At 41.5% G+C, this 16,796-nt stretch overlaps 84 non-coding genes across 84 annotated transcripts; all 84 read left to right on the plus strand.

Annotated features, from left to right (window-relative positions):
* Position 1: 1 nt before the first annotated feature.
* Positions 2-83, plus strand: TRNAS-UGA (transfer RNA serine (anticodon UGA)). The gene has a single exon. It is a non-coding gene; the product is annotated as a tRNA-Ser (tRNA).
* Positions 84-159: 76 nt separating this feature from the next.
* TRNAA-UGC (transfer RNA alanine (anticodon UGC)) lies at positions 160-241 on the plus strand. Its single transcript has one exon. It is a non-coding gene; the product is annotated as a tRNA-Ala (tRNA).
* Positions 242-475: 234 nt separating this feature from the next.
* On the plus strand, positions 476-557 carry TRNAS-UGA (transfer RNA serine (anticodon UGA)). Its single transcript has one exon. It is a non-coding gene; the product is annotated as a tRNA-Ser (tRNA).
* Positions 558-633: 76 nt separating this feature from the next.
* Positions 634-715, plus strand: TRNAS-UGA (transfer RNA serine (anticodon UGA)). The gene has a single exon. It is a non-coding gene; the product is annotated as a tRNA-Ser (tRNA).
* Positions 716-791: 76 nt separating this feature from the next.
* Positions 792-873, plus strand: TRNAS-UGA (transfer RNA serine (anticodon UGA)). The gene has a single exon. It is a non-coding gene; the product is annotated as a tRNA-Ser (tRNA).
* Positions 874-949: 76 nt separating this feature from the next.
* On the plus strand, positions 950-1,031 carry TRNAS-UGA (transfer RNA serine (anticodon UGA)). The gene has a single exon. It is a non-coding gene; the product is annotated as a tRNA-Ser (tRNA).
* A 76-nt stretch (positions 1,032-1,107) lies between these two features.
* On the plus strand, positions 1,108-1,189 carry TRNAS-UGA (transfer RNA serine (anticodon UGA)). The gene has a single exon. It is a non-coding gene; the product is annotated as a tRNA-Ser (tRNA).
* Positions 1,190-1,265: 76 nt separating this feature from the next.
* Positions 1,266-1,347, plus strand: TRNAS-UGA (transfer RNA serine (anticodon UGA)). The gene has a single exon. It is a non-coding gene; the product is annotated as a tRNA-Ser (tRNA).
* A 76-nt stretch (positions 1,348-1,423) lies between these two features.
* Positions 1,424-1,505, plus strand: TRNAA-UGC (transfer RNA alanine (anticodon UGC)). The gene has a single exon. It is a non-coding gene; the product is annotated as a tRNA-Ala (tRNA).
* A 225-nt stretch (positions 1,506-1,730) lies between these two features.
* Positions 1,731-1,812, plus strand: TRNAS-UGA (transfer RNA serine (anticodon UGA)). Its single transcript has one exon. It is a non-coding gene; the product is annotated as a tRNA-Ser (tRNA).
* A 233-nt stretch (positions 1,813-2,045) lies between these two features.
* TRNAS-UGA (transfer RNA serine (anticodon UGA)) lies at positions 2,046-2,127 on the plus strand. Its single transcript has one exon. It is a non-coding gene; the product is annotated as a tRNA-Ser (tRNA).
* A 76-nt stretch (positions 2,128-2,203) lies between these two features.
* TRNAS-UGA (transfer RNA serine (anticodon UGA)) lies at positions 2,204-2,285 on the plus strand. Its single transcript has one exon. It is a non-coding gene; the product is annotated as a tRNA-Ser (tRNA).
* A 76-nt stretch (positions 2,286-2,361) lies between these two features.
* TRNAS-UGA (transfer RNA serine (anticodon UGA)) lies at positions 2,362-2,443 on the plus strand. Its single transcript has one exon. It is a non-coding gene; the product is annotated as a tRNA-Ser (tRNA).
* Positions 2,444-2,519: 76 nt separating this feature from the next.
* On the plus strand, positions 2,520-2,601 carry TRNAS-UGA (transfer RNA serine (anticodon UGA)). Its single transcript has one exon. It is a non-coding gene; the product is annotated as a tRNA-Ser (tRNA).
* A 76-nt stretch (positions 2,602-2,677) lies between these two features.
* Positions 2,678-2,759, plus strand: TRNAS-UGA (transfer RNA serine (anticodon UGA)). The gene has a single exon. It is a non-coding gene; the product is annotated as a tRNA-Ser (tRNA).
* A 76-nt stretch (positions 2,760-2,835) lies between these two features.
* Positions 2,836-2,917, plus strand: TRNAS-UGA (transfer RNA serine (anticodon UGA)). The gene has a single exon. It is a non-coding gene; the product is annotated as a tRNA-Ser (tRNA).
* Positions 2,918-2,993: 76 nt separating this feature from the next.
* TRNAA-UGC (transfer RNA alanine (anticodon UGC)) lies at positions 2,994-3,075 on the plus strand. The gene has a single exon. It is a non-coding gene; the product is annotated as a tRNA-Ala (tRNA).
* A 224-nt stretch (positions 3,076-3,299) lies between these two features.
* On the plus strand, positions 3,300-3,381 carry TRNAS-UGA (transfer RNA serine (anticodon UGA)). The gene has a single exon. It is a non-coding gene; the product is annotated as a tRNA-Ser (tRNA).
* Positions 3,382-3,457: 76 nt separating this feature from the next.
* Positions 3,458-3,539, plus strand: TRNAS-UGA (transfer RNA serine (anticodon UGA)). Its single transcript has one exon. It is a non-coding gene; the product is annotated as a tRNA-Ser (tRNA).
* A 76-nt stretch (positions 3,540-3,615) lies between these two features.
* On the plus strand, positions 3,616-3,697 carry TRNAS-UGA (transfer RNA serine (anticodon UGA)). Its single transcript has one exon. It is a non-coding gene; the product is annotated as a tRNA-Ser (tRNA).
* Positions 3,698-3,773: 76 nt separating this feature from the next.
* Positions 3,774-3,855, plus strand: TRNAS-UGA (transfer RNA serine (anticodon UGA)). Its single transcript has one exon. It is a non-coding gene; the product is annotated as a tRNA-Ser (tRNA).
* Positions 3,856-3,931: 76 nt separating this feature from the next.
* TRNAS-UGA (transfer RNA serine (anticodon UGA)) lies at positions 3,932-4,013 on the plus strand. Its single transcript has one exon. It is a non-coding gene; the product is annotated as a tRNA-Ser (tRNA).
* A 76-nt stretch (positions 4,014-4,089) lies between these two features.
* On the plus strand, positions 4,090-4,171 carry TRNAS-UGA (transfer RNA serine (anticodon UGA)). The gene has a single exon. It is a non-coding gene; the product is annotated as a tRNA-Ser (tRNA).
* A 76-nt stretch (positions 4,172-4,247) lies between these two features.
* TRNAS-UGA (transfer RNA serine (anticodon UGA)) lies at positions 4,248-4,329 on the plus strand. Its single transcript has one exon. It is a non-coding gene; the product is annotated as a tRNA-Ser (tRNA).
* A 76-nt stretch (positions 4,330-4,405) lies between these two features.
* TRNAA-UGC (transfer RNA alanine (anticodon UGC)) lies at positions 4,406-4,487 on the plus strand. Its single transcript has one exon. It is a non-coding gene; the product is annotated as a tRNA-Ala (tRNA).
* Positions 4,488-4,711: 224 nt separating this feature from the next.
* TRNAL-UAA (transfer RNA leucine (anticodon UAA)) lies at positions 4,712-4,793 on the plus strand. Its single transcript has one exon. It is a non-coding gene; the product is annotated as a tRNA-Leu (tRNA).
* Positions 4,794-4,869: 76 nt separating this feature from the next.
* On the plus strand, positions 4,870-4,951 carry TRNAS-UGA (transfer RNA serine (anticodon UGA)). Its single transcript has one exon. It is a non-coding gene; the product is annotated as a tRNA-Ser (tRNA).
* A 76-nt stretch (positions 4,952-5,027) lies between these two features.
* Positions 5,028-5,109, plus strand: TRNAS-UGA (transfer RNA serine (anticodon UGA)). Its single transcript has one exon. It is a non-coding gene; the product is annotated as a tRNA-Ser (tRNA).
* Positions 5,110-5,185: 76 nt separating this feature from the next.
* Positions 5,186-5,267, plus strand: TRNAS-UGA (transfer RNA serine (anticodon UGA)). The gene has a single exon. It is a non-coding gene; the product is annotated as a tRNA-Ser (tRNA).
* A 76-nt stretch (positions 5,268-5,343) lies between these two features.
* TRNAS-UGA (transfer RNA serine (anticodon UGA)) lies at positions 5,344-5,425 on the plus strand. Its single transcript has one exon. It is a non-coding gene; the product is annotated as a tRNA-Ser (tRNA).
* A 76-nt stretch (positions 5,426-5,501) lies between these two features.
* TRNAS-UGA (transfer RNA serine (anticodon UGA)) lies at positions 5,502-5,583 on the plus strand. The gene has a single exon. It is a non-coding gene; the product is annotated as a tRNA-Ser (tRNA).
* Positions 5,584-5,659: 76 nt separating this feature from the next.
* Positions 5,660-5,741, plus strand: TRNAS-UGA (transfer RNA serine (anticodon UGA)). The gene has a single exon. It is a non-coding gene; the product is annotated as a tRNA-Ser (tRNA).
* A 76-nt stretch (positions 5,742-5,817) lies between these two features.
* TRNAS-UGA (transfer RNA serine (anticodon UGA)) lies at positions 5,818-5,899 on the plus strand. The gene has a single exon. It is a non-coding gene; the product is annotated as a tRNA-Ser (tRNA).
* Positions 5,900-5,975: 76 nt separating this feature from the next.
* TRNAS-UGA (transfer RNA serine (anticodon UGA)) lies at positions 5,976-6,057 on the plus strand. Its single transcript has one exon. It is a non-coding gene; the product is annotated as a tRNA-Ser (tRNA).
* A 76-nt stretch (positions 6,058-6,133) lies between these two features.
* Positions 6,134-6,215, plus strand: TRNAS-UGA (transfer RNA serine (anticodon UGA)). Its single transcript has one exon. It is a non-coding gene; the product is annotated as a tRNA-Ser (tRNA).
* Positions 6,216-6,291: 76 nt separating this feature from the next.
* Positions 6,292-6,373, plus strand: TRNAS-UGA (transfer RNA serine (anticodon UGA)). The gene has a single exon. It is a non-coding gene; the product is annotated as a tRNA-Ser (tRNA).
* Positions 6,374-6,449: 76 nt separating this feature from the next.
* Positions 6,450-6,531, plus strand: TRNAS-UGA (transfer RNA serine (anticodon UGA)). Its single transcript has one exon. It is a non-coding gene; the product is annotated as a tRNA-Ser (tRNA).
* A 76-nt stretch (positions 6,532-6,607) lies between these two features.
* TRNAA-UGC (transfer RNA alanine (anticodon UGC)) lies at positions 6,608-6,689 on the plus strand. Its single transcript has one exon. It is a non-coding gene; the product is annotated as a tRNA-Ala (tRNA).
* A 224-nt stretch (positions 6,690-6,913) lies between these two features.
* On the plus strand, positions 6,914-6,995 carry TRNAS-UGA (transfer RNA serine (anticodon UGA)). Its single transcript has one exon. It is a non-coding gene; the product is annotated as a tRNA-Ser (tRNA).
* A 76-nt stretch (positions 6,996-7,071) lies between these two features.
* TRNAS-UGA (transfer RNA serine (anticodon UGA)) lies at positions 7,072-7,153 on the plus strand. The gene has a single exon. It is a non-coding gene; the product is annotated as a tRNA-Ser (tRNA).
* Positions 7,154-7,229: 76 nt separating this feature from the next.
* Positions 7,230-7,311, plus strand: TRNAS-UGA (transfer RNA serine (anticodon UGA)). Its single transcript has one exon. It is a non-coding gene; the product is annotated as a tRNA-Ser (tRNA).
* Positions 7,312-7,387: 76 nt separating this feature from the next.
* Positions 7,388-7,469, plus strand: TRNAS-UGA (transfer RNA serine (anticodon UGA)). The gene has a single exon. It is a non-coding gene; the product is annotated as a tRNA-Ser (tRNA).
* A 76-nt stretch (positions 7,470-7,545) lies between these two features.
* TRNAS-UGA (transfer RNA serine (anticodon UGA)) lies at positions 7,546-7,627 on the plus strand. The gene has a single exon. It is a non-coding gene; the product is annotated as a tRNA-Ser (tRNA).
* Positions 7,628-7,703: 76 nt separating this feature from the next.
* On the plus strand, positions 7,704-7,785 carry TRNAS-UGA (transfer RNA serine (anticodon UGA)). The gene has a single exon. It is a non-coding gene; the product is annotated as a tRNA-Ser (tRNA).
* A 76-nt stretch (positions 7,786-7,861) lies between these two features.
* TRNAA-UGC (transfer RNA alanine (anticodon UGC)) lies at positions 7,862-7,943 on the plus strand. The gene has a single exon. It is a non-coding gene; the product is annotated as a tRNA-Ala (tRNA).
* Positions 7,944-8,167: 224 nt separating this feature from the next.
* Positions 8,168-8,249, plus strand: TRNAS-UGA (transfer RNA serine (anticodon UGA)). Its single transcript has one exon. It is a non-coding gene; the product is annotated as a tRNA-Ser (tRNA).
* Positions 8,250-8,325: 76 nt separating this feature from the next.
* TRNAS-UGA (transfer RNA serine (anticodon UGA)) lies at positions 8,326-8,407 on the plus strand. Its single transcript has one exon. It is a non-coding gene; the product is annotated as a tRNA-Ser (tRNA).
* A 76-nt stretch (positions 8,408-8,483) lies between these two features.
* Positions 8,484-8,565, plus strand: TRNAA-UGC (transfer RNA alanine (anticodon UGC)). The gene has a single exon. It is a non-coding gene; the product is annotated as a tRNA-Ala (tRNA).
* Positions 8,566-8,789: 224 nt separating this feature from the next.
* TRNAS-UGA (transfer RNA serine (anticodon UGA)) lies at positions 8,790-8,871 on the plus strand. The gene has a single exon. It is a non-coding gene; the product is annotated as a tRNA-Ser (tRNA).
* A 76-nt stretch (positions 8,872-8,947) lies between these two features.
* TRNAS-UGA (transfer RNA serine (anticodon UGA)) lies at positions 8,948-9,029 on the plus strand. The gene has a single exon. It is a non-coding gene; the product is annotated as a tRNA-Ser (tRNA).
* A 76-nt stretch (positions 9,030-9,105) lies between these two features.
* On the plus strand, positions 9,106-9,187 carry TRNAS-UGA (transfer RNA serine (anticodon UGA)). Its single transcript has one exon. It is a non-coding gene; the product is annotated as a tRNA-Ser (tRNA).
* A 76-nt stretch (positions 9,188-9,263) lies between these two features.
* On the plus strand, positions 9,264-9,345 carry TRNAS-UGA (transfer RNA serine (anticodon UGA)). Its single transcript has one exon. It is a non-coding gene; the product is annotated as a tRNA-Ser (tRNA).
* Positions 9,346-9,421: 76 nt separating this feature from the next.
* TRNAS-UGA (transfer RNA serine (anticodon UGA)) lies at positions 9,422-9,503 on the plus strand. The gene has a single exon. It is a non-coding gene; the product is annotated as a tRNA-Ser (tRNA).
* Positions 9,504-9,579: 76 nt separating this feature from the next.
* Positions 9,580-9,661, plus strand: TRNAS-UGA (transfer RNA serine (anticodon UGA)). The gene has a single exon. It is a non-coding gene; the product is annotated as a tRNA-Ser (tRNA).
* Positions 9,662-9,737: 76 nt separating this feature from the next.
* TRNAS-UGA (transfer RNA serine (anticodon UGA)) lies at positions 9,738-9,819 on the plus strand. Its single transcript has one exon. It is a non-coding gene; the product is annotated as a tRNA-Ser (tRNA).
* Positions 9,820-10,043: 224 nt separating this feature from the next.
* TRNAS-UGA (transfer RNA serine (anticodon UGA)) lies at positions 10,044-10,125 on the plus strand. Its single transcript has one exon. It is a non-coding gene; the product is annotated as a tRNA-Ser (tRNA).
* A 233-nt stretch (positions 10,126-10,358) lies between these two features.
* Positions 10,359-10,440, plus strand: TRNAS-UGA (transfer RNA serine (anticodon UGA)). The gene has a single exon. It is a non-coding gene; the product is annotated as a tRNA-Ser (tRNA).
* A 76-nt stretch (positions 10,441-10,516) lies between these two features.
* TRNAA-UGC (transfer RNA alanine (anticodon UGC)) lies at positions 10,517-10,598 on the plus strand. Its single transcript has one exon. It is a non-coding gene; the product is annotated as a tRNA-Ala (tRNA).
* Positions 10,599-10,822: 224 nt separating this feature from the next.
* TRNAS-UGA (transfer RNA serine (anticodon UGA)) lies at positions 10,823-10,904 on the plus strand. Its single transcript has one exon. It is a non-coding gene; the product is annotated as a tRNA-Ser (tRNA).
* Positions 10,905-11,138: 234 nt separating this feature from the next.
* On the plus strand, positions 11,139-11,220 carry TRNAS-UGA (transfer RNA serine (anticodon UGA)). Its single transcript has one exon. It is a non-coding gene; the product is annotated as a tRNA-Ser (tRNA).
* A 76-nt stretch (positions 11,221-11,296) lies between these two features.
* TRNAS-UGA (transfer RNA serine (anticodon UGA)) lies at positions 11,297-11,378 on the plus strand. The gene has a single exon. It is a non-coding gene; the product is annotated as a tRNA-Ser (tRNA).
* A 382-nt stretch (positions 11,379-11,760) lies between these two features.
* On the plus strand, positions 11,761-11,842 carry TRNAS-UGA (transfer RNA serine (anticodon UGA)). Its single transcript has one exon. It is a non-coding gene; the product is annotated as a tRNA-Ser (tRNA).
* A 76-nt stretch (positions 11,843-11,918) lies between these two features.
* Positions 11,919-12,000, plus strand: TRNAS-UGA (transfer RNA serine (anticodon UGA)). The gene has a single exon. It is a non-coding gene; the product is annotated as a tRNA-Ser (tRNA).
* Positions 12,001-12,076: 76 nt separating this feature from the next.
* Positions 12,077-12,158, plus strand: TRNAA-UGC (transfer RNA alanine (anticodon UGC)). The gene has a single exon. It is a non-coding gene; the product is annotated as a tRNA-Ala (tRNA).
* Positions 12,159-12,234: 76 nt separating this feature from the next.
* TRNAS-UGA (transfer RNA serine (anticodon UGA)) lies at positions 12,235-12,316 on the plus strand. The gene has a single exon. It is a non-coding gene; the product is annotated as a tRNA-Ser (tRNA).
* Positions 12,317-12,846: 530 nt separating this feature from the next.
* TRNAS-UGA (transfer RNA serine (anticodon UGA)) lies at positions 12,847-12,928 on the plus strand. Its single transcript has one exon. It is a non-coding gene; the product is annotated as a tRNA-Ser (tRNA).
* Positions 12,929-13,004: 76 nt separating this feature from the next.
* TRNAS-UGA (transfer RNA serine (anticodon UGA)) lies at positions 13,005-13,086 on the plus strand. The gene has a single exon. It is a non-coding gene; the product is annotated as a tRNA-Ser (tRNA).
* A 76-nt stretch (positions 13,087-13,162) lies between these two features.
* TRNAS-UGA (transfer RNA serine (anticodon UGA)) lies at positions 13,163-13,244 on the plus strand. The gene has a single exon. It is a non-coding gene; the product is annotated as a tRNA-Ser (tRNA).
* A 234-nt stretch (positions 13,245-13,478) lies between these two features.
* Positions 13,479-13,560, plus strand: TRNAS-UGA (transfer RNA serine (anticodon UGA)). Its single transcript has one exon. It is a non-coding gene; the product is annotated as a tRNA-Ser (tRNA).
* A 76-nt stretch (positions 13,561-13,636) lies between these two features.
* TRNAS-UGA (transfer RNA serine (anticodon UGA)) lies at positions 13,637-13,718 on the plus strand. The gene has a single exon. It is a non-coding gene; the product is annotated as a tRNA-Ser (tRNA).
* A 79-nt stretch (positions 13,719-13,797) lies between these two features.
* TRNAA-UGC (transfer RNA alanine (anticodon UGC)) lies at positions 13,798-13,879 on the plus strand. Its single transcript has one exon. It is a non-coding gene; the product is annotated as a tRNA-Ala (tRNA).
* Positions 13,880-13,955: 76 nt separating this feature from the next.
* TRNAS-UGA (transfer RNA serine (anticodon UGA)) lies at positions 13,956-14,037 on the plus strand. The gene has a single exon. It is a non-coding gene; the product is annotated as a tRNA-Ser (tRNA).
* Positions 14,038-14,113: 76 nt separating this feature from the next.
* TRNAS-UGA (transfer RNA serine (anticodon UGA)) lies at positions 14,114-14,195 on the plus strand. The gene has a single exon. It is a non-coding gene; the product is annotated as a tRNA-Ser (tRNA).
* Positions 14,196-14,271: 76 nt separating this feature from the next.
* TRNAS-UGA (transfer RNA serine (anticodon UGA)) lies at positions 14,272-14,353 on the plus strand. The gene has a single exon. It is a non-coding gene; the product is annotated as a tRNA-Ser (tRNA).
* A 76-nt stretch (positions 14,354-14,429) lies between these two features.
* Positions 14,430-14,511, plus strand: TRNAS-UGA (transfer RNA serine (anticodon UGA)). Its single transcript has one exon. It is a non-coding gene; the product is annotated as a tRNA-Ser (tRNA).
* A 76-nt stretch (positions 14,512-14,587) lies between these two features.
* Positions 14,588-14,669, plus strand: TRNAS-UGA (transfer RNA serine (anticodon UGA)). Its single transcript has one exon. It is a non-coding gene; the product is annotated as a tRNA-Ser (tRNA).
* Positions 14,670-15,060: 391 nt separating this feature from the next.
* Positions 15,061-15,142, plus strand: TRNAS-UGA (transfer RNA serine (anticodon UGA)). The gene has a single exon. It is a non-coding gene; the product is annotated as a tRNA-Ser (tRNA).
* A 76-nt stretch (positions 15,143-15,218) lies between these two features.
* On the plus strand, positions 15,219-15,300 carry TRNAS-UGA (transfer RNA serine (anticodon UGA)). The gene has a single exon. It is a non-coding gene; the product is annotated as a tRNA-Ser (tRNA).
* A 76-nt stretch (positions 15,301-15,376) lies between these two features.
* Positions 15,377-15,458, plus strand: TRNAS-UGA (transfer RNA serine (anticodon UGA)). The gene has a single exon. It is a non-coding gene; the product is annotated as a tRNA-Ser (tRNA).
* A 76-nt stretch (positions 15,459-15,534) lies between these two features.
* TRNAS-UGA (transfer RNA serine (anticodon UGA)) lies at positions 15,535-15,616 on the plus strand. Its single transcript has one exon. It is a non-coding gene; the product is annotated as a tRNA-Ser (tRNA).
* A 392-nt stretch (positions 15,617-16,008) lies between these two features.
* Positions 16,009-16,090, plus strand: TRNAS-UGA (transfer RNA serine (anticodon UGA)). Its single transcript has one exon. It is a non-coding gene; the product is annotated as a tRNA-Ser (tRNA).
* A 76-nt stretch (positions 16,091-16,166) lies between these two features.
* Positions 16,167-16,248, plus strand: TRNAA-UGC (transfer RNA alanine (anticodon UGC)). The gene has a single exon. It is a non-coding gene; the product is annotated as a tRNA-Ala (tRNA).
* Positions 16,249-16,324: 76 nt separating this feature from the next.
* TRNAS-UGA (transfer RNA serine (anticodon UGA)) lies at positions 16,325-16,406 on the plus strand. Its single transcript has one exon. It is a non-coding gene; the product is annotated as a tRNA-Ser (tRNA).
* Positions 16,407-16,482: 76 nt separating this feature from the next.
* On the plus strand, positions 16,483-16,564 carry TRNAS-UGA (transfer RNA serine (anticodon UGA)). The gene has a single exon. It is a non-coding gene; the product is annotated as a tRNA-Ser (tRNA).
* Positions 16,565-16,796: the final 232 nt, after the last annotated feature.

The raw sequence follows: 16,796 nt of genomic DNA on the forward strand, positions 1-16,796 counted from the left end.
AGCAGTCGTGGCCGAGTGGTTAAGGCGACAGACTTGAAATCTGTTGGGATCTTCCCGCGCAGGTTCGAATCCTCTCGACTGCGGACATAACATTAAATGGCATTTATAAGAACGTCAAATATTTCAATTTAATAGTTCTCAAATTTAGGTCAATAACAAGCAGTCGTGGCCGAGTGGTTAAGGCGACAGACTTGCAATCTGTTGGGATCTTCCCGCGTAGGTTCGAATCCTGTCGACTGCGGACGTAGCATTAAATGGCACTTATAAGAACGTCAAATATTTAAATTTAATAGTTCTCAAATTTAGGTCAATAACAAGCAGTCGTCACCGAGTGGTTAAGGCGACAGACTTGAAATCTGTTGGGATCTTCCCGCGCAGGTTCGAATCCTCTCGACTGCGGACATAACATTAAATGGCATTTATAAGAACGTCAAATATTTCAATTTAATAGTTCTCAAATTTAGGTCATTAACAAGCAGTCGTGGCCGAGTGGTTAAGGCGACAGACTTGAAATCTGTTGGGATCTTCCCGCGCAGTTTCGAATCCTGTCGACTGCGGACATAGCATAAAATGGCTTTTATATGAACATCAAATATTTAAATTTAAAAGTTCTCAAATTTAGGTTATTAACAAGCAGTCGTGGCCGAGTAGTTAAGGCGACAGACTTGAAATCTGTTGGGATCTTCCCGCGCAGGTTCGAATCCTGTCGACTGCGGACGTAGCATTAAATGGCACTTATAAGAACGTCAAATATTTAAATTTAATAGTTCTCAAATTTAGGTCATTAACAAGCAGTCGTGGCCGAGTAGTTAAGGCGACAGACTTGAAATCTGTTGGGATCTTCCCGCGCAGGTTCGAATCCTGTCGACTGCGGACGTAGCATTAAATGGCACTTATAAGAACGTCAAATATTTAAATTTAATAGTTCTCAAATTTAGGTCAATAACAAGCAGTCGTGGCCGAGTGGTTAAGGCGACAGACTTGAAATCTGTTGGGATCTTCCCGCGCAGGTTCGAATCCTGGCGACTGCGGAAGTAGCATTAAATGGCACTTATAAGAACGTCAAATATTTAAATTTAATAGTTCTCAAATTTAGGTCCATAACAAGCAGTCGTGGCCGAGTGGTTAAGGCGACAGACTTGAAATCTGTTGGGATCTTCCCGCGCAGGTTCGAATCCTGTCGACTGCGGAAGTAGCATTAAATGGCACTTATAAGAACGTCAAATATTTAAATTTAATAGTTCTCAAATTAAGGTCAATAACAAGCAGTCGTGGCCGAGTGGTTAAGGCGACAGACTTGAAATCTGTTGGGATCTTCCCGAGCAGGTTCGAATCCTGTCGACTGCGGACAAAGCATAAAATGGCTTTTATATGAACATCAAATATTTCAATTTAAAAGTTCTCAAATTTAGGTCATTAACAAGCAGTCGTGGCCGAGTGGTTAAGGTGACAGACTTGCAATCTGGTGGGATCTTCCCGCGTAGGTTCGAATCCTGTCGACTGCGGACGTAGCATTAAATGGCACTTATAAGAACGTCAAATATTTAAATTTAATAGTTCTCAAAATTAAGGTCAATAACAAGCAGTCGTGGCCGAGTGGTTTAGGCTCAAGACTTGAAATCTGTTGGGATCTTCCTGCGCGGGTTTGACTGCGGACGTAGCATTAAATGGCACTTATAAGAACGTCAAATATTTAAATTTAATAGTTCTCAAATTTAGGTCAATAACAAGCAGTCGTGGCCGAGTGGTTAAGGCGACAGACTTGAAATCTGTTGGGATCTTCCCGCGCAGGTTCGAATCCTGTCGACTGCGGACGTAGCATTAAATGACACTTATAAGAACGTCAAATATTTAAATTTAATAGTTCTCAAATTTATGTCATTAACAAGCAGTCGTGGCCGAGTGGTTAAGGCGACAGATTGAAATCTGTTGGGATCTTCCCGCGCAGGTTCGAATCCTGTCGACTGCGGACGTAGCATTAAATGGCACTTATAAGAACGTCAAATATTTAAATTTAATAGTTCTCAAATTTAGGTCAATAACAAGCAGTCGTGGCCGAGTGGTTAAGGCGACAGACTTGAAATCTGTTGGGATCTTCCCGCGCAGGTTCGAATCCTGTCGACTGCGGACGTAGCATTAAATGGCAATTATAAGAACGTCAAATATTTAAATTTAATAGTTCTCAAATTTAGGTCAATAACAAGCAGACGTGGCCGAGTGGTTAAGGCGACAGACTTGAAATCTGTTGGGATCTTCCCGCGCAGGTTCGAATCCTGTCGACTGCGGACGTAGCATTAAATGGCACTTATAAGAACGTCAAATATTTAAATTTAATAGTTCTCAAATTTAGGTCATTAACAAGCAGTCGTGGCCGAGTAGTTAAGGCGACAGACTTGAAATCTGTTGGGATCTTCCCGCGCAGGTTCGAATCCTGTCGACTGCGGACGTAGCATTAAATGGCACTTATAAGAACGTCAAATATTTAAATTTAATAGTTCTCAAATTTAGGTCAATAACAAGCAGTCGTGGCCGAGTGGTTAAGGCGACAGACTTGAAATCTGTTGGGATCTTCCCGCGCAGGTTCGAATCCTGTCGACTGCGGAAGTAGCATTAAATGGCACTTATAAGAACGTCAAATATTTAAATTTAATAGTTCTCAAATTTAGGTCAATAACAAGCAGTCGTGGCCGAGTGGTTAAGGCGACAGACTTGAAATCTGTTGGGATCTTCCCGCGCAGGTTCGAATCCTGTCGACTGCGGACATAACATTAAATGGCATTTATAAGAACGTCAAATATTTAAATTTAATAGTTCTCAAATTAAGGTCAATAACAAGCAGTCGTGGCCGAGTGGTTAAGGCGACAGACTTGAAATCTGTTGGGATCTTCCCGCGCAGGTTCGAATCCTGTCGACTGCGGACAAAGCATAAAATGGCTTTTATATGAACATCAAATATTTAAATTTAAAAGTTCTCAAATTTAGGTCATTAACAAGCAGTCGTGGCCGAGTGGTTAAGGCGACAGACTTGCAATCTGGTGGGATCTTCCCGCGTAGGTTCGAATCCTGTCGACTGCGGACGTAGCATTAAATGGCACTTATAAGAACGTCAAATATTTAAATTTAATAGTTCTCAAATTAAGGTCAATAACAAGCAGTCGTGGCCGAGTGGTTTAGGCTCAAGACTTGAAATCTGTTGGGATCTTCCTGCGCGGGTTTGACTGCGGACGTAGCATTAAATGGCACTTATAAGAACGTCAAATATTTAAATTTAATAGTTCTCAAATTTAGGTCAATAACAAGCAGTCGTGGCCGAGTGGTTAAGGCGACAGACTTGAAATCTGTTGGGATCTTCCCGCGCAGGTTCGAATCCTGTCGACTGCGGACGTAGCATTAAATGGCACTTATAAGAACGTCAAATATTTAAATTTAATAGTTCTCAAATTTAGGTCATTAACAAGCAGTCGTGGCCGAGTAGTTAAGGCGACAGACTTGAAATCTGTTGGGATCTTCCCGCGCAGGTTCGAATCCTGTCGACTGCGGACGTAGCATTAAATGGCACTTATAAGAACGTCAAATATTTAAATTTAATAGTTCTCAAATTTAGGTCAATAACAAGCAGTCGTGGCCGAGTGGTTAAGGCGACAGACTTGAAATCTGTTGGGATCTACCCGCGCAGGTTCGAATCCTGTCGACTGCGGAAGTAGCATTAAATGGCACTTATAAGAACGTCAAATATTTAAATTTAATAGTTCTCAAATTTAGGTCATTAACAAGCAGTCGTGGCCGAGTAGTTAAGGCGACAGACTTGAAATCTGTTGGGATCTTCCCGCGCAGGTTCGAATCCTGTCGACTGCGGAAGTAGCATTAAATGGCACTTATAAGAACGTCAAATATTTAAATTTAATAGTTCTCAAATTCAGGTCATTAACAAGCAGTCGTGGCCGAGTGGTTAAGGCGACAGACTTGAAATCTGTTGGGATCTTCCCGCGCAGGTTCGAATCCTGTCGACTGCGGACGTAGCATTAAATGGCACTTATAAGAACGTCAAATATTTAAATTTAATAGTTCTCAAATTTAGGTCATTGACAAGGAGTCGTGGCCGAGTGGTTAAGGCGACAGACTTGAAATCTGTTGGGATCTTCCCGCGCAGGTTCGAATCCTGTCGACTGCGGACGTAGCATTAAATGGCACCTATAAGAACGTCAAATATTTAAATTTAATAGTTCTCAAATTTAGGTCAATAACAAGCAGTCGTGGCCGAGTGGTTAAGGCGACAGACTTGAAATCTGTTGGGATCTTCCCGCGCAGGTTCGAATCCTGTCGACTGCGGACAAAGCATAAAATGGCTTTTATATGAACATCAAATATTTAAATTTAAAAGTTCTCAAATTTAGGTCATTAACAAGCAGTCGTGGCCGAGTGGTTAAGGCGACAGACTTGCAATCTGGTGGGATCTTCCCGCGTAGGTTCGAATCCTGTCGACTGCGGACGTAGCATTAAATGGCACTTATAAGAACGTCAAATATTTAAATTTAATAGTTCTCAAATTAAGGTCAATAACAAGCAGTCGTGGCCGAGTGGTTTAGGCTCAAGACTTGAAATCTGTTGGGATCTTCCTGCGCGGGTTTGACTGCGGACGTAGCATTAAATGGCACTTATAAGAACGTCAAATATTTAAATTTAATAGTTCTCAAATTTAGGTCAATAACAAGCAGTCGTGGCCGAGTGGTTAAGGCGACAGACTTAAAATCTGTTGGGATCTTCCCGCGCAGGTTCGAATCCTGTCGACTGCGGACGTAGCATTAAATGGCACTTATAAGAACGTCAAATATTTAAATTTAATAGTTCTCAAATTTAGGTCATTAACAAGCAGTCGTGGCCGAGTAGTTAAGGCGACAGACTTGAAATCTGTTGGGATCTTCCCGCGCAGGTTCGAATCCTGTCGACTGCGGACGTAGCATTAAATGGCACTTATAAGAACGTCAAATATTTAAATTTAATAGTTCTCAAATTTAGGTCAATAACAAGCAGTCGTGGCCGAGTGGTTAAGGCGACAGACTTGAAATCTGTTGGGATCTGCCCGCGCAGGTTCGAATCCTGTCGACTGCGGAAGTAGCATTAAATGGCACTTATAAGAACGTCAAATATTTAAATTTAATAGTTCTCAAATTTAGGTCATTAACAAGCAGTCGTGGCCGAGTAGTTAAGGCGACAGACTTGAAATCTGTTGGGATCTTCCCGCGCAGGTTCGAATCCTGTCGACTGCGGAAGTAGCATTAAATGGCACTTATAAGAACGTCAAATATTTAAATTTAATAGTTCTCAAATTTAGGTCATTAACAAGCAGTCGTGGCCGAGTGGTTAAGGCGACAGACGTGAAATCTGTTGGGATCTTCCCGCGCAGGTTCGAATCCTGTCGACTGCGGACGTAGCATTAAATGGCACTTATAAGAACGTCAAATATTTAAATTTAATAGTTCTGAAATTTAGGTCATTAACAAGCAGTCGTGGCCGAGTGGTTAAGGCGACAGACTTGAAATCTGTTGGGATCTTCCCGCGCAGGTTCGAATCCTGTCGACTGCGGACGTAGCATTAAATGGCACCTATAAGAACGTCAAATATTTAAATTTAATAGTTCTCAAATTTAGGTCAATAACAAGCAGTCGTGGCCGAGTGGTTAAGGCGACAGACTTGAAATCTGTTGGGATCTTCCCGCGCAGGTTTGAATCCTGTCGACTGCGGACGTAGCATTAAATGACACTTATAAGAACGTCAAATATTTAAATTTAATAGTTCTCAAATTTAGGTCATTAACAAGCAGTCGTGGCCGAGTAGTTAAGGCGACAGACTTGAAATCTGTTGGGATCTTCCCGCGCAGGTTCGAATCCTGTCGACTGCGGACGTAGCATTAAATGGCACTTATAAGAACGTCAAATATTTAAATTTAATAGTTCTCAAATTTAGGTCAATAACAAGCAGTCGTGGCCGAGTGGTTAAGGCGACAGACTTGAAATCTGTTGGGATCTTCCCGCGCAGGTTCGAATCCTGTCGACTGCGGACGTAGCATTAAATGGCACTTATAAGAACGTCAAATATTTAAATTTAATAGATCTCAAATTTAGGTCAATAACAAGCAGTCGTGGCCGAGTGGTTAAGGCGACAGACTTGAAATCTGTTGGGATCTTCCCGCGCAGGTTCGAATCCTGTCGACTGCGGAAGTAGCATTAAATGGCACTTATAAGAACGTCAAATATTTAAATTTAATAGTTCTCAAATTTAGGTCAATAACAAGCAGTCGTGGCCGAGTGGTTAAGGCGACAGACTTGAAATCTGTTGGGATCTTCCCGCGCAGGTTCGAATCCTGTCGACTGCGGAAGTAGCATTAAATGGCACTTATAAAAACGTCAAATATTTAAATTTAATAGTTCTCAAATTAAGGTCAATAACAAGCAGTCGTGGCCGAGTGGTTAAGGCGACAGACTTGAAATCTGTTGGGATCTTCCCGCGCAGGTTCGAATCCTGTCGACTGCGGACAAAGCATAAAATGGCTTTTATATGAACATCAAATATTTAAATTTAAAAGTTCTCAAATTTAGGTCATTAACAAGCAGTCGTGGCCGAGTGGTTAAGGCGACAGACTTGCAATCTGGTGGGATCTTCCCGCGTAGGTTCGAATCCTGTCGACTGCGGACGTAGCATTAAATGGCACTTATAAGAACGTCAAATATTTAAATTTAATAGTTCTCAAATTAAGGTCAATAACAAGCAGTCGTGGCCGAGTGGTTTAGGCTCAAGACTTGAAATCTGTTGGGATCTTCCTGCGCGGGTTTGACTGCGGACGTAGCATTAAATCACACTTATAAGAACGTCAAATATTTAAATTTAATAGTTCTCAAATTTAGGTCATTAACAAGCAGTCGTGGCCGAGTAGTTAAGGCGACAGACTTGAAATCTGTTGGGATCTTCCCGCGCAGGTTCGAATCCTGTCGACTGCGGACGTAGCATTAAATGGCACTTATAAGAACGTCAAATATTTAAATTTAATAGTTCTCAAATTTAGGTCAATAACAAGCAGTCGTGGCCGAGTGGTTAAGGCGACAGACTTGAAATCTGTTGGGATCTGCCCGCGCAGGTTCGAATCCTGTCGACTGCGGAAGTAGCATTAAATGGCACTTATAAGAACGTCAAATATTTAAATTTAATAGTTCTCAAATTTAGGTCATTAACAAGCAGTCGTGGCCGAGTAGTTAAGGCGACAGACTTGAAATCTGTTGGGATCTTCCCGCGCAGGTTCGAATCCTGTCGACTGCGGAAGTAGCATTAACTGGCACTTATAAGAACGTCAAATATTTAAATTTAATAGTTCTCAAATTCAGGTCATTAACAAGCAGTCGTGGCCGAGTGGTTAAGGCGACAGACTTGAAATCTGTTGGGATCTTCCCGCGCAGGTTCGAATCCTGTCGACTGCGGACGTAGCATTAAATGGCACTTATAAGAACGTCAAATATTTAAATTTAATAGTTCTCAAATTTAGGTCATTAACAAGGAGTCGTGGCCGAGTGGTTAAGGCGACAGACTTGAAATCTGTTGGGATCTTCCCGCGCAGGTTCGAATCCTGTCGACTGCGGACGTAGCATTAAATGGCACCTATAAGAACGTCAAATATTTAAATTTAATAGTTCTCAAATTTAGGTCAATAACAAGCAGTCGTGGCCGAGTGGTTAAGGCGAGAGACTTGAAATCTGTTGGGATCTTCCCGCGCAGGTTCGAATCCTGTCGACTGCGGACAAAGCATAAAATGGCTTTTATATGAACATCAAATATTTAAATTTAAAAGTTCTCAAATTTAGGTCATTAACAAGCAGTCGTGGCCGAGTGGTTAAGGCGACAGACTTGCAATCTGGTGGGATCTTCCCGCGTAGGTTCGAATCCTGTCGACTGCGGACGTAGCATTAAATGGCACTTATAAGAACGTCAAATATTTAAATTTAATAGTTCTCAAATTAAGGTCAATAACAAGCAGTCGTGGCCGAGTGGTTTAGGCTCAAGACTTGAAATCTGTTGGGATCTTCCTGCGCGGGTTTGACTGCGGACGTAGCATTAAATGGCACTTATAAGAACGTCAAATATTTAAATTTAATAGTTCTCAAATTTAGGTCAATAACAAGCAGTCGTGGCCGAGTGGTTAAGGCGACAGACTTGAAATCTGTTGGGATCTTCCCGCGCAGGTTCGAATCCTGTCGACTGCGGACGTAGCATTAAATGGCACTTATAAGAACGTCAAATATTTAAATTTAATAGTTCTCAAATTTAGGTCATTAACAAGCAGTCGTGGCCGAGTAGTTAAGGCGACAGACTTGAAATCTGTTGGGATCTTCCCGCGCAGGTTCGAATCCTGTCGACTGCGGACAAAGCATAAAATGGCTTTTATATGAACATCAAATATTTAAATTTAAAAGTTCTCAAATTTAGGTCATTAACAAGCAGTCGTGGCCGAGTGGTTAAGGCGACAGACTTGCAATCTGGTGGGATCTTCCCGCGTAGGTTCGAATCCTGTCGACTGCGGACGTAGCATTAAATGGCACTTATAAGAACGTCAAATATTTAAATTTAATAGTTCTCAAATTAAGGTCAATAACAAGCAGTCGTGGCCGAGTGGTTTAGGCTCAAGACTTGAAATCTGTTGGGATCTTCCTGCGCGGGTTTGACTGCGGACGTAGCATTAAATGGCACTTATAAGAACGTCAAATATTTAAATTTAATAGTTCTCAAATTTAGGTCAATAACAAGCAGTCGTGGCCGAGTGGTTAAGGCGACAGACTTGAAATCTGTTGGGATCTTCCCGCGCAGGTTCGAATCCTGTCGACTGCGGACGTAGCATTAAATGGCACTTATAAGAACGTCAAATATTTAAATTTAATAGTTCTCAAATTTAGGTCATTAACAAGCAGTCGTGGCCGAGTAGTTAAGGCGACAGACTTGAAATCTGTTGGGATCTTCCCGCGCAGGTTCGAATCCTGTCGACTGCGGAAGTAGCATTAAATGGCACTTATAAGAACGTCAAATATTTAAATTTAATAGTTCTCAAATTTAGGTCATTAACAAGCAGTCGTGGCCGAGTAGTTAAGGCGACAGACTTGAAATCTGTTGGGATCTTCCCGCGCAGGTTCGAATCCTGTCGACTGCGGACGTAGCATTAAATGGCACTTATAAGAACGTCAAATATTTAAATTTAATAGTTCTGAAATTTAGGTCAATAACAAGCAGTCGTGGCCGAGTGGTTAAGGCGACAGACTTGAAATCTGTTGGGATCTTCCCGCGCAGGTTTGAATCCTGTCGACTGCGGACGTAGCATTAAATGGCACTTATAAGAACGTCAAATATTTAAATTTAATAGTTCTCAAATTTAGGTCATTAACAAGCAGTCGTGGCCGAGTAGTTAAGGCGACAGACTTGAAATCTGTTGGGATCTTCCCGCGCAGGTTCGAATCCTGTCGACTGCGGACGTAGCATTAAATGGCACTTATAAGAACGTCAAATATTTAAATTTAATAGTTCTCAAATTTAGGTCAATAACAAGCAGTCGTGGCCGAGTGGTTAAGGCGACAGACTTGAAATCTGGTGGGATCTTCCCGCGCAGGTTCGAATCCTGTCGACTGCGGACGTAGCATTAAATGGCACTTATAAGAACGTCAAATATTTAAATTCAATAGTTCTCAAATTTAGGTCATTAACAAGCAGTCGTGGCCGAGTAGTTAAGGCAACAGACTTGAAATCTGTTGGGATCTTCCCGCGCAGGTTCGAATCCTGTCGACTGCGGACGTAGCATTAAATGGCACTTATAAGAACGTCAAATATTTAAATTTAATAGTTCTCAAATTTAGGTCAATAACAAGCAGTCGTGGCCGAGTGGTTAAGGCGACAGACTTGAAATCTGTTGGGATCATCCCGCGCAGGTTTGACTGTGGACGTAGCATTAAATGGCACTAATAAGAACGTCAAATATTTAAATTTAATAGTTCTCAAATTTAGGTCATTAACAAGCAGTCGTGGCCGAGTAGTTAAGGCGACAGACTTGAAATCTGTTGGGATCTTCCCGCGCAGGTTCGAATCCTGTCGACTGCGGACGTAGCATTAAATGGCACTTATAAAAACGTCAAATATTTAAATTTAATAGTTCTCAAATTTAGGTCAATAACAAGCAGTCGTGGCCGAGTGGTTAAGGCGACAGACTTGAAATCTGTTGGGATCTTCCCGCGCAGGTAGAATCCTGTCGACTGCGGAAGTAGCATTAAATGGCACTTATAAGAACGTCAAATATTTAAATTTAATAGTTCTCAAATTTAGGTCAATAACAAGCAGTCGTGGCCGAGTGGTTAAGGGGACAGACTTGAAATCTGTTGGGATCTTCCCGCGCAGGTTCGAATCCTGTCGACTGCGGACAAAGCATAAAATGGCTTTTATATGAACATCAAATATTTAAATTTAAAAGTTCTCAAATTTATGTCATTAACAAGCAGTCGTGGCCGAGTGGTTAAGGCGACAGACTTGCAATCTGTTGGGATCTTCCCGCGTAGGTTCGAATCCTGTCGACTGCGGACGTAGCATTAAATGGCACTTATAAGAACGTCAAATATTTAAATTTAATAGTTCTCAAATTAAGGTCAATAACAAGCAGTCGTGGCCGAGTGGTTTAGGCTCAAGACTTGAAATCTGTTGGGATCTTCCTGCGCGGGTTTGACTGCGGACGTAGCATTAAATGGCACTTATAAGAACGTCAAATATTTAAATTTAATAGTTCTCAAATTTAGGTCATTAACAAGCAGTCGTGGCCGAGTAGTTAAGGCGACAGACTTGAAATCTGTTGGGATCTTCCCGCGCAGGTTCGAATCCTGTCGACTGCGGAAGTAGCATTAAATGGCACTTATAAGAACGTCAAATATTTAAATTTAATAGTTCTCAAATTCAGGTCATTAACAAGCAGTCGTGGCCGAGTGGTTAAGGCGACAGACTTGAAATCTGTTTTGATCTTCCCGCGCAGGTTCGAATCCTGTCGACTGCGGACGTAGCATTAAATGGCACTTATAAGAACGTCAAATATTTAAATTTAATAGTTCTCAAATTTAGGTCATTAACAAGGAGTCGTGGCCGAGTGGTTAAGGCGACAGACTTGAAATCTGTTGGGATCTTCCCGCGCAGGTTCGAATCCTGTCGACTGCGGACGTAGCATTAAATGGCACCTATAAGAACGTCAAATATTTAAATTTAATAGTTCTCAAATTTAGGTCAATAACAAGCAGTCGTGGCCGAGTAGTTAAGGCAACAGACTTGAAATCTGTTGGGATCTTCCCGCGCAGGTTCGAATCCTGTCGACTGCGGACGTAGCATTAAATGGCACTTATAAGAACGTCAAATATTTAAATTTAATAGTTCTCAAATTTAGGTCAATAACAAGCAGTCGTGGCCGAGTGGTTAAGGCGACAGACTTGAAATCTGTTGGGATCATCCCGCGCAGGTTTGACTGTGGACGTAGCATTAAATGGCACTTATAAGAACGTCAAATATTTAAATTTAATAGTTCTCAAATTTAGGTCATTAACAAGCAGTCGTGGCCGAGTAGTTAGGGCGACAGACTTGAAATCTGTTGGGATCTTCCCGCGCAGGTTCGAATCCTGTCGACTGCGGACGTAGCATTAAATGGCACTTATAAGAACGTCAAATATTTAAATTTAATAGTTCTCAAATTTAGGTCAATAACAAGCAGTCGTGGCCGAGTGGTTAAGGCGACAGACTTGAAATCTGTTGGGATCTTCCCGCGCAGGTTCGAATCCTGTCGACTGCGGAAGTAGCATTAAATGGCACTTATAAGAACGTCAAATATTTAAATTTAATAGTTCTCAAATTTAGGTCAATAACAAGCAGTCGTGGCCGAGTGGTTAAGGGGACAGACTTGAAATCTGTTGGGATCTTCCCGCGCAGGTTCGAATCCTGTCGACTGCGGACAAAGCATAAAATGGCTTTTATATGAACATCAAATATTTAAATTTAAAAGTTCTCAAATTTAGGTCATTAACAAGCAGTCGTGGCCGAGTGGTTAAGGCGACAGACTTGCAATCTGTTGGGATCTTCCCGCGTAGGTTCGAATCCTGTCGACTGCGGACGTAGCATTAAATGGCACTTATAAGAACGTCAAATATTTAAATTTAATAGTTCTCAAATTTAGGTCAATAACAAGCAGTCGTGGCCGAGTGGTTAAGGCGACAGACTTGAAATCTGTTGGGATCTTCCCGCGCAGGTTCGAATCCTGTCGACTGCGGACGTAGCATTAAATGGCACTTATAAGAACGTCAAATATTTAAATTTAATAGTTCTCAAATTTAGGTCATTAACAAGCAGTCGTGGCCGAGTAGTTAAGGCAACAGACTTGAAATCTGTTGGGATCTTCCCGCGCAGGTTCGAATCCTGTCGACGGCGGACGTAGCATTAAATGGCACTTATAAGAACGTCAAATATTTAAATTTAATAGTTCTCAAATTTAGGTCAATAACAAGCAGTCGTGGCCGAGTGGTTAAGGCGACAGACTTGAAATCTGTTGGGATCATCCCGCGCAGGTTTGACTGTGGACGTAGCATTAAATGGCACTTATAAGAACGTCAAATATTTAAATTTAATAGTTCTCAAATTTAGGTCATTAACAAGCAGTCGTGGCCGAGAGGTTAAGGCGACAGACTTGAAATCTGTTGGGATCATCCCGCGCAGGTTTGACTGTGGACGTAGCATTAAATGGCACTTATAAGAACGTCAAATATTTAAATTTAATAGTTCCCAAATTTAGGTCAATAACAAGCAGTCGTGGCCGAGTAGTTAAGGCGACAGACTTGAAATCTGTTGGGATCTTCCCGCGCAGGTTCGAATCCTGTCGACTGCGGAAGTAGCATTAAATGGCACTTATAAGAACGTCAAATATTTAAATTTAATAGTTCTCAAATTTAGGTCAATAACAAGCAGTCGTGGCCGAGTGGTTAAGGCGACAGACTTGAAATCTGTTGGGATCTTCCCGCGCAGGTTCGAATCCTGTCGACTGCGGACGTAGCATTAAATGGCACTTATAAGAACGTCAAATATTTAAATTTAATAGTTCTCAAATTTAGGTCAATAACAAGCAGTCGTGGCCGAGTGGTTAAGGCGACAGACTTGAAATCTGTTGGGATCTTCCCGCGCAGGTTCGAATCCTGTCGACTGCGGACGTAGCATTAAATGGCACTTATAAGAACGTCAAATATTTAAATTTAATAGTTCTCAAATTTAGGTCATTAACAAGCAGTCGTGGCCGAGTAGTTAAGGCGACAGACTTGAAATCTGTTGGGATCTTCCCGCGCAGGTTCGAATCCTGTCGCCTGCGGACGTAGCATTAAATGGCACTTATAAGAACGTCAAATATTTAAATTTAATAGTTCTCAAATTTAGGTCAATAACAAGCAGTCGTGGCCGAGTGGTTAAGGCGACAGACTTGAAATCTGTTGGGATCTTCCCGCGCAGGTTCGAATCCTGTCGACTGCGTAAGTAGCATTAAATGGCACTTATAAGAACGTCAAATATTTAAATTTAATAGTTCTCAAATTTAGGTCAATAACAAGCAGTCGAGGCCGAGTGGTTAAGGCGACAGACTTGAAATCTGTTGGGTTCTTCCCGCGCAGGTTCGAATCCTGTCGACTGCGGACAAAGCATAAAATGGCTTTTATATGAACATCAAATATTTAAATTTAAAAGTTCTCAAATTTAGGTCATTAACAACAAGCAGTCGTGGCCGAGTGGTTAAGGCGACAGACTTGCAATCTGGTGGGATCTTCCCGCGTAGGTTCGAATCCTGTCGACTGCGGACGTAGCATTAAATGGCACTTATAAGAACGTCAAATATTTAAATTTAATAGTTCTCAAATTAAGGTCAATAACAAGCAGTCGTGGCCGAGTAGTTAAGGCGACAGACTTGAAATCTGTTGGGATCTTCCCGCGCAGGTTCGAATCCTGTCGACTGCGGACGTAGCATTAAATGGCACTTATAAGAACGTCAAATATTTAAATTTAATAGTTCTCAAATTTAGGTCAATAACAAGCAGTCGTGGCCGAGTGGTTAAGGCGACAGACTTGAAATCTGTTGGGATCTTCCCGCGCAGGTTCGAATCCTGTCGACTGCGGAAGTAGCATTAAATGGCACTTATAAGAACGTCAAATATTTAAATTTAATAGTTCTCAAATTTAGGTCATTAACAAGCAGTCGTGGCCGAGTGGTTAAGGCGACAGACTTGAAATCTGTTGGGATCTTCCCGCGCAGGTTCGAATCCTGTCGACTGCGGACGTAGCATTAAATGGCACTTATAAGAACGTCAAATATTTAAATTTAATAGTTCTCAAATTTAGGTCAATAACAAGCAGTCGTGGCCGAGTGGTTAAGGCGACAGACTTGAAATCTGTTGGGATCTTCCCGCGCAGGTTCGATTCCTGTCGACTGTGGACGTAGCATTAAATGGCACTTATAAGAACGTCAAATATTTAAATTTAATAGTTCTCAAATTTAGGTCATTAACAAGCAGTCGTGGCCGAGTAGTTAAGGCGACAGACTTGAAATCTGTTGGGATCTTCCCGCGCAGGTTCGAATCCTGTCGACTGCGGACATAGCATAAAATGGCTTTTATATGAACATCAAATATTTAAATTTAAAAGTTCTCAAATTTAGGTCATTAACAAGCAGTCGTGGCCGAGTGGTTAAGGCGACAGACTCTAAATCTGTTGGGATCTTCCCGCGCAGGTTCGAATCCTGTCGACTGCGACATAGCATTAAATGGCATTTATAAGAACGTCAAATATTTAAATTTAATAGTTCTCAAATTTAGGTCATTAACAAGCAGTCGTGGCCGAGTAATTAAGGCGACAGACTTGAAATCTGTTGGGATATTCCCCCGCAGGTTCGAATCCTGTCGACTGCGGACGTAGCATTAAATGGCGCTTATAAGAACGTCAAATATTTAAATTTAATAGTTCTCAAATTTAGGTCATTAACTAGCAGTCGTGGCCGAGTGGTTAAGGCGACAGACTTGAAATCTGTTGGGATCTTCCCGCGCAGGTTCGAATCCTGTCGACTGCGGACATAGCATAAAATGGCTTTTATATAAACATCAAATATTTAAATTTAAAAGTTCTCAAATTTAGGTCATTAACAAGCAGTCGTGGCCGAGTAGTTAAGGCGACAGACTTGAAATCTGTTGGGATCTTCCCGCGCAGGTTCGAATCCTGTCGACTGCGGACGTAGCCTTAAATGGCACTTATAAGAACGTCAAATATTTAAATTTAATAGTTCTCAAATTTAGGTCATTAACAAGCAGTCGTGGCCGAGTAGTTAAGGCGACAGACTTGAAATCTGTTGGGATCTTCCCGCGCAGGTTCGAGTCCTGTCGACTGCGGACGTAGCATTAAATGGCATTTATAAGAACGTCAAATATTTAAATTTAATAGTTCTCAAATTTAGGTCATTAACAAGCAGTCGTGGCCGAGTGGTTAAGGCGACAGACTTGAAATCTGTTGGGATCTTCCCGCGCAGGTTCGAATCCTGTCGACTGCGGACATAGCATAAAATGGCTTTTATATAAACATCAAATATTTAAATTTAAAAGTTCTCAAATTTAGGTCATTAACAAGCAGTCGTGGCCGAGTAGTTAAGGCGACGGACTTGAAATCTGTTGGGATCTTCCCGCGCAGGTTCGAATCCTGTCGGCTGCGGACATAGCATAAAATGGCTTTTATATGAACATCAAATATTTCAATTTAAAAGTTCTCAAATTTAGGTCATTAACAAGCAGTCGTGGCCGAGTAGTTAAGGCGACAGACTTGAAATCTGTTGGGATCTTCCCGCGCAGTTTCGCATCCTGTCGACTGCGGAAGTAGCATTAAATGGCACTTATAAGAACGTCAAATATTTCAATTTAATAGTTCTCAAATTTAGGTCAATAACAAGCAGTCGTGGCCGAGTGGTTAAGGCGACAGACTTGAAATCTGTTGGGATCTTCCCGCGTAGGTTCGAATCCTGTCGACTGCGGACGTAGCATCAAATGGCACTTATAAGAACGTCAAATATTTAAATTTAATAGTTCTCAAATTTAGGTCAATAACAAGCAGTCGTGGCCGAGTGGTTAAGGCGACAGACTTGCAATCTGTTGGGATCTTCCCGCGTAGGTTCGAATCCTGTCGACTGCGGACGTAGCATTAAATGGCACTTATAAGAACGTCAAATATTTAAATTTAATAGTTCTCAAATTTAGGTCAATAACAAGCAGTCGTGGCCGAGTGGTTAAGGCGACAGACTTGAAATCTGTTGGGATCTTCCCGCGCAGGTTCGAATCCTCTCGACTGCGGACATAACATTAAATGGCATTTATAAGAACGTCAAATATTTCAATTTAATAGTTCTCAAATTTAGGACATTAACAAGCAGTCGTGGCCGAGTGGTTAAGGCGACAGACTTGAAATCTGTTGGGATCTTCCCGCGCAGGTTCGAATCCTGTCGACTGCGGACATAGCATAAAATGGCTTTTATATGAACATCAAATATTTAAATTTAATAGTTCTCAAATTTATGTCATAAACAAGCAGTCGTGGCCGAGTGGTTAAGGCGACAGACTTTTTTTTTTTTTAAACCCTTTATTCACAGTATTAAAATTACAAAACAATCATAAAGATTGGAGGTTATAAAACACAAAATAGAATTTAGGACAAGCAATCAACAAGCATTCTATTCAAATATT

The sequence above is a fragment of the Leiobunum rupestre genome, chromosome 1 (genome assembly GCF_980474605.1).
Source record: "Leiobunum rupestre chromosome 1, qqLeiRupe1.1.hap1, whole genome shotgun sequence".
Classification (NCBI taxonomy): Eukaryota; Metazoa; Arthropoda; class Arachnida; order Opiliones; family Sclerosomatidae; genus Leiobunum; species Leiobunum rupestre.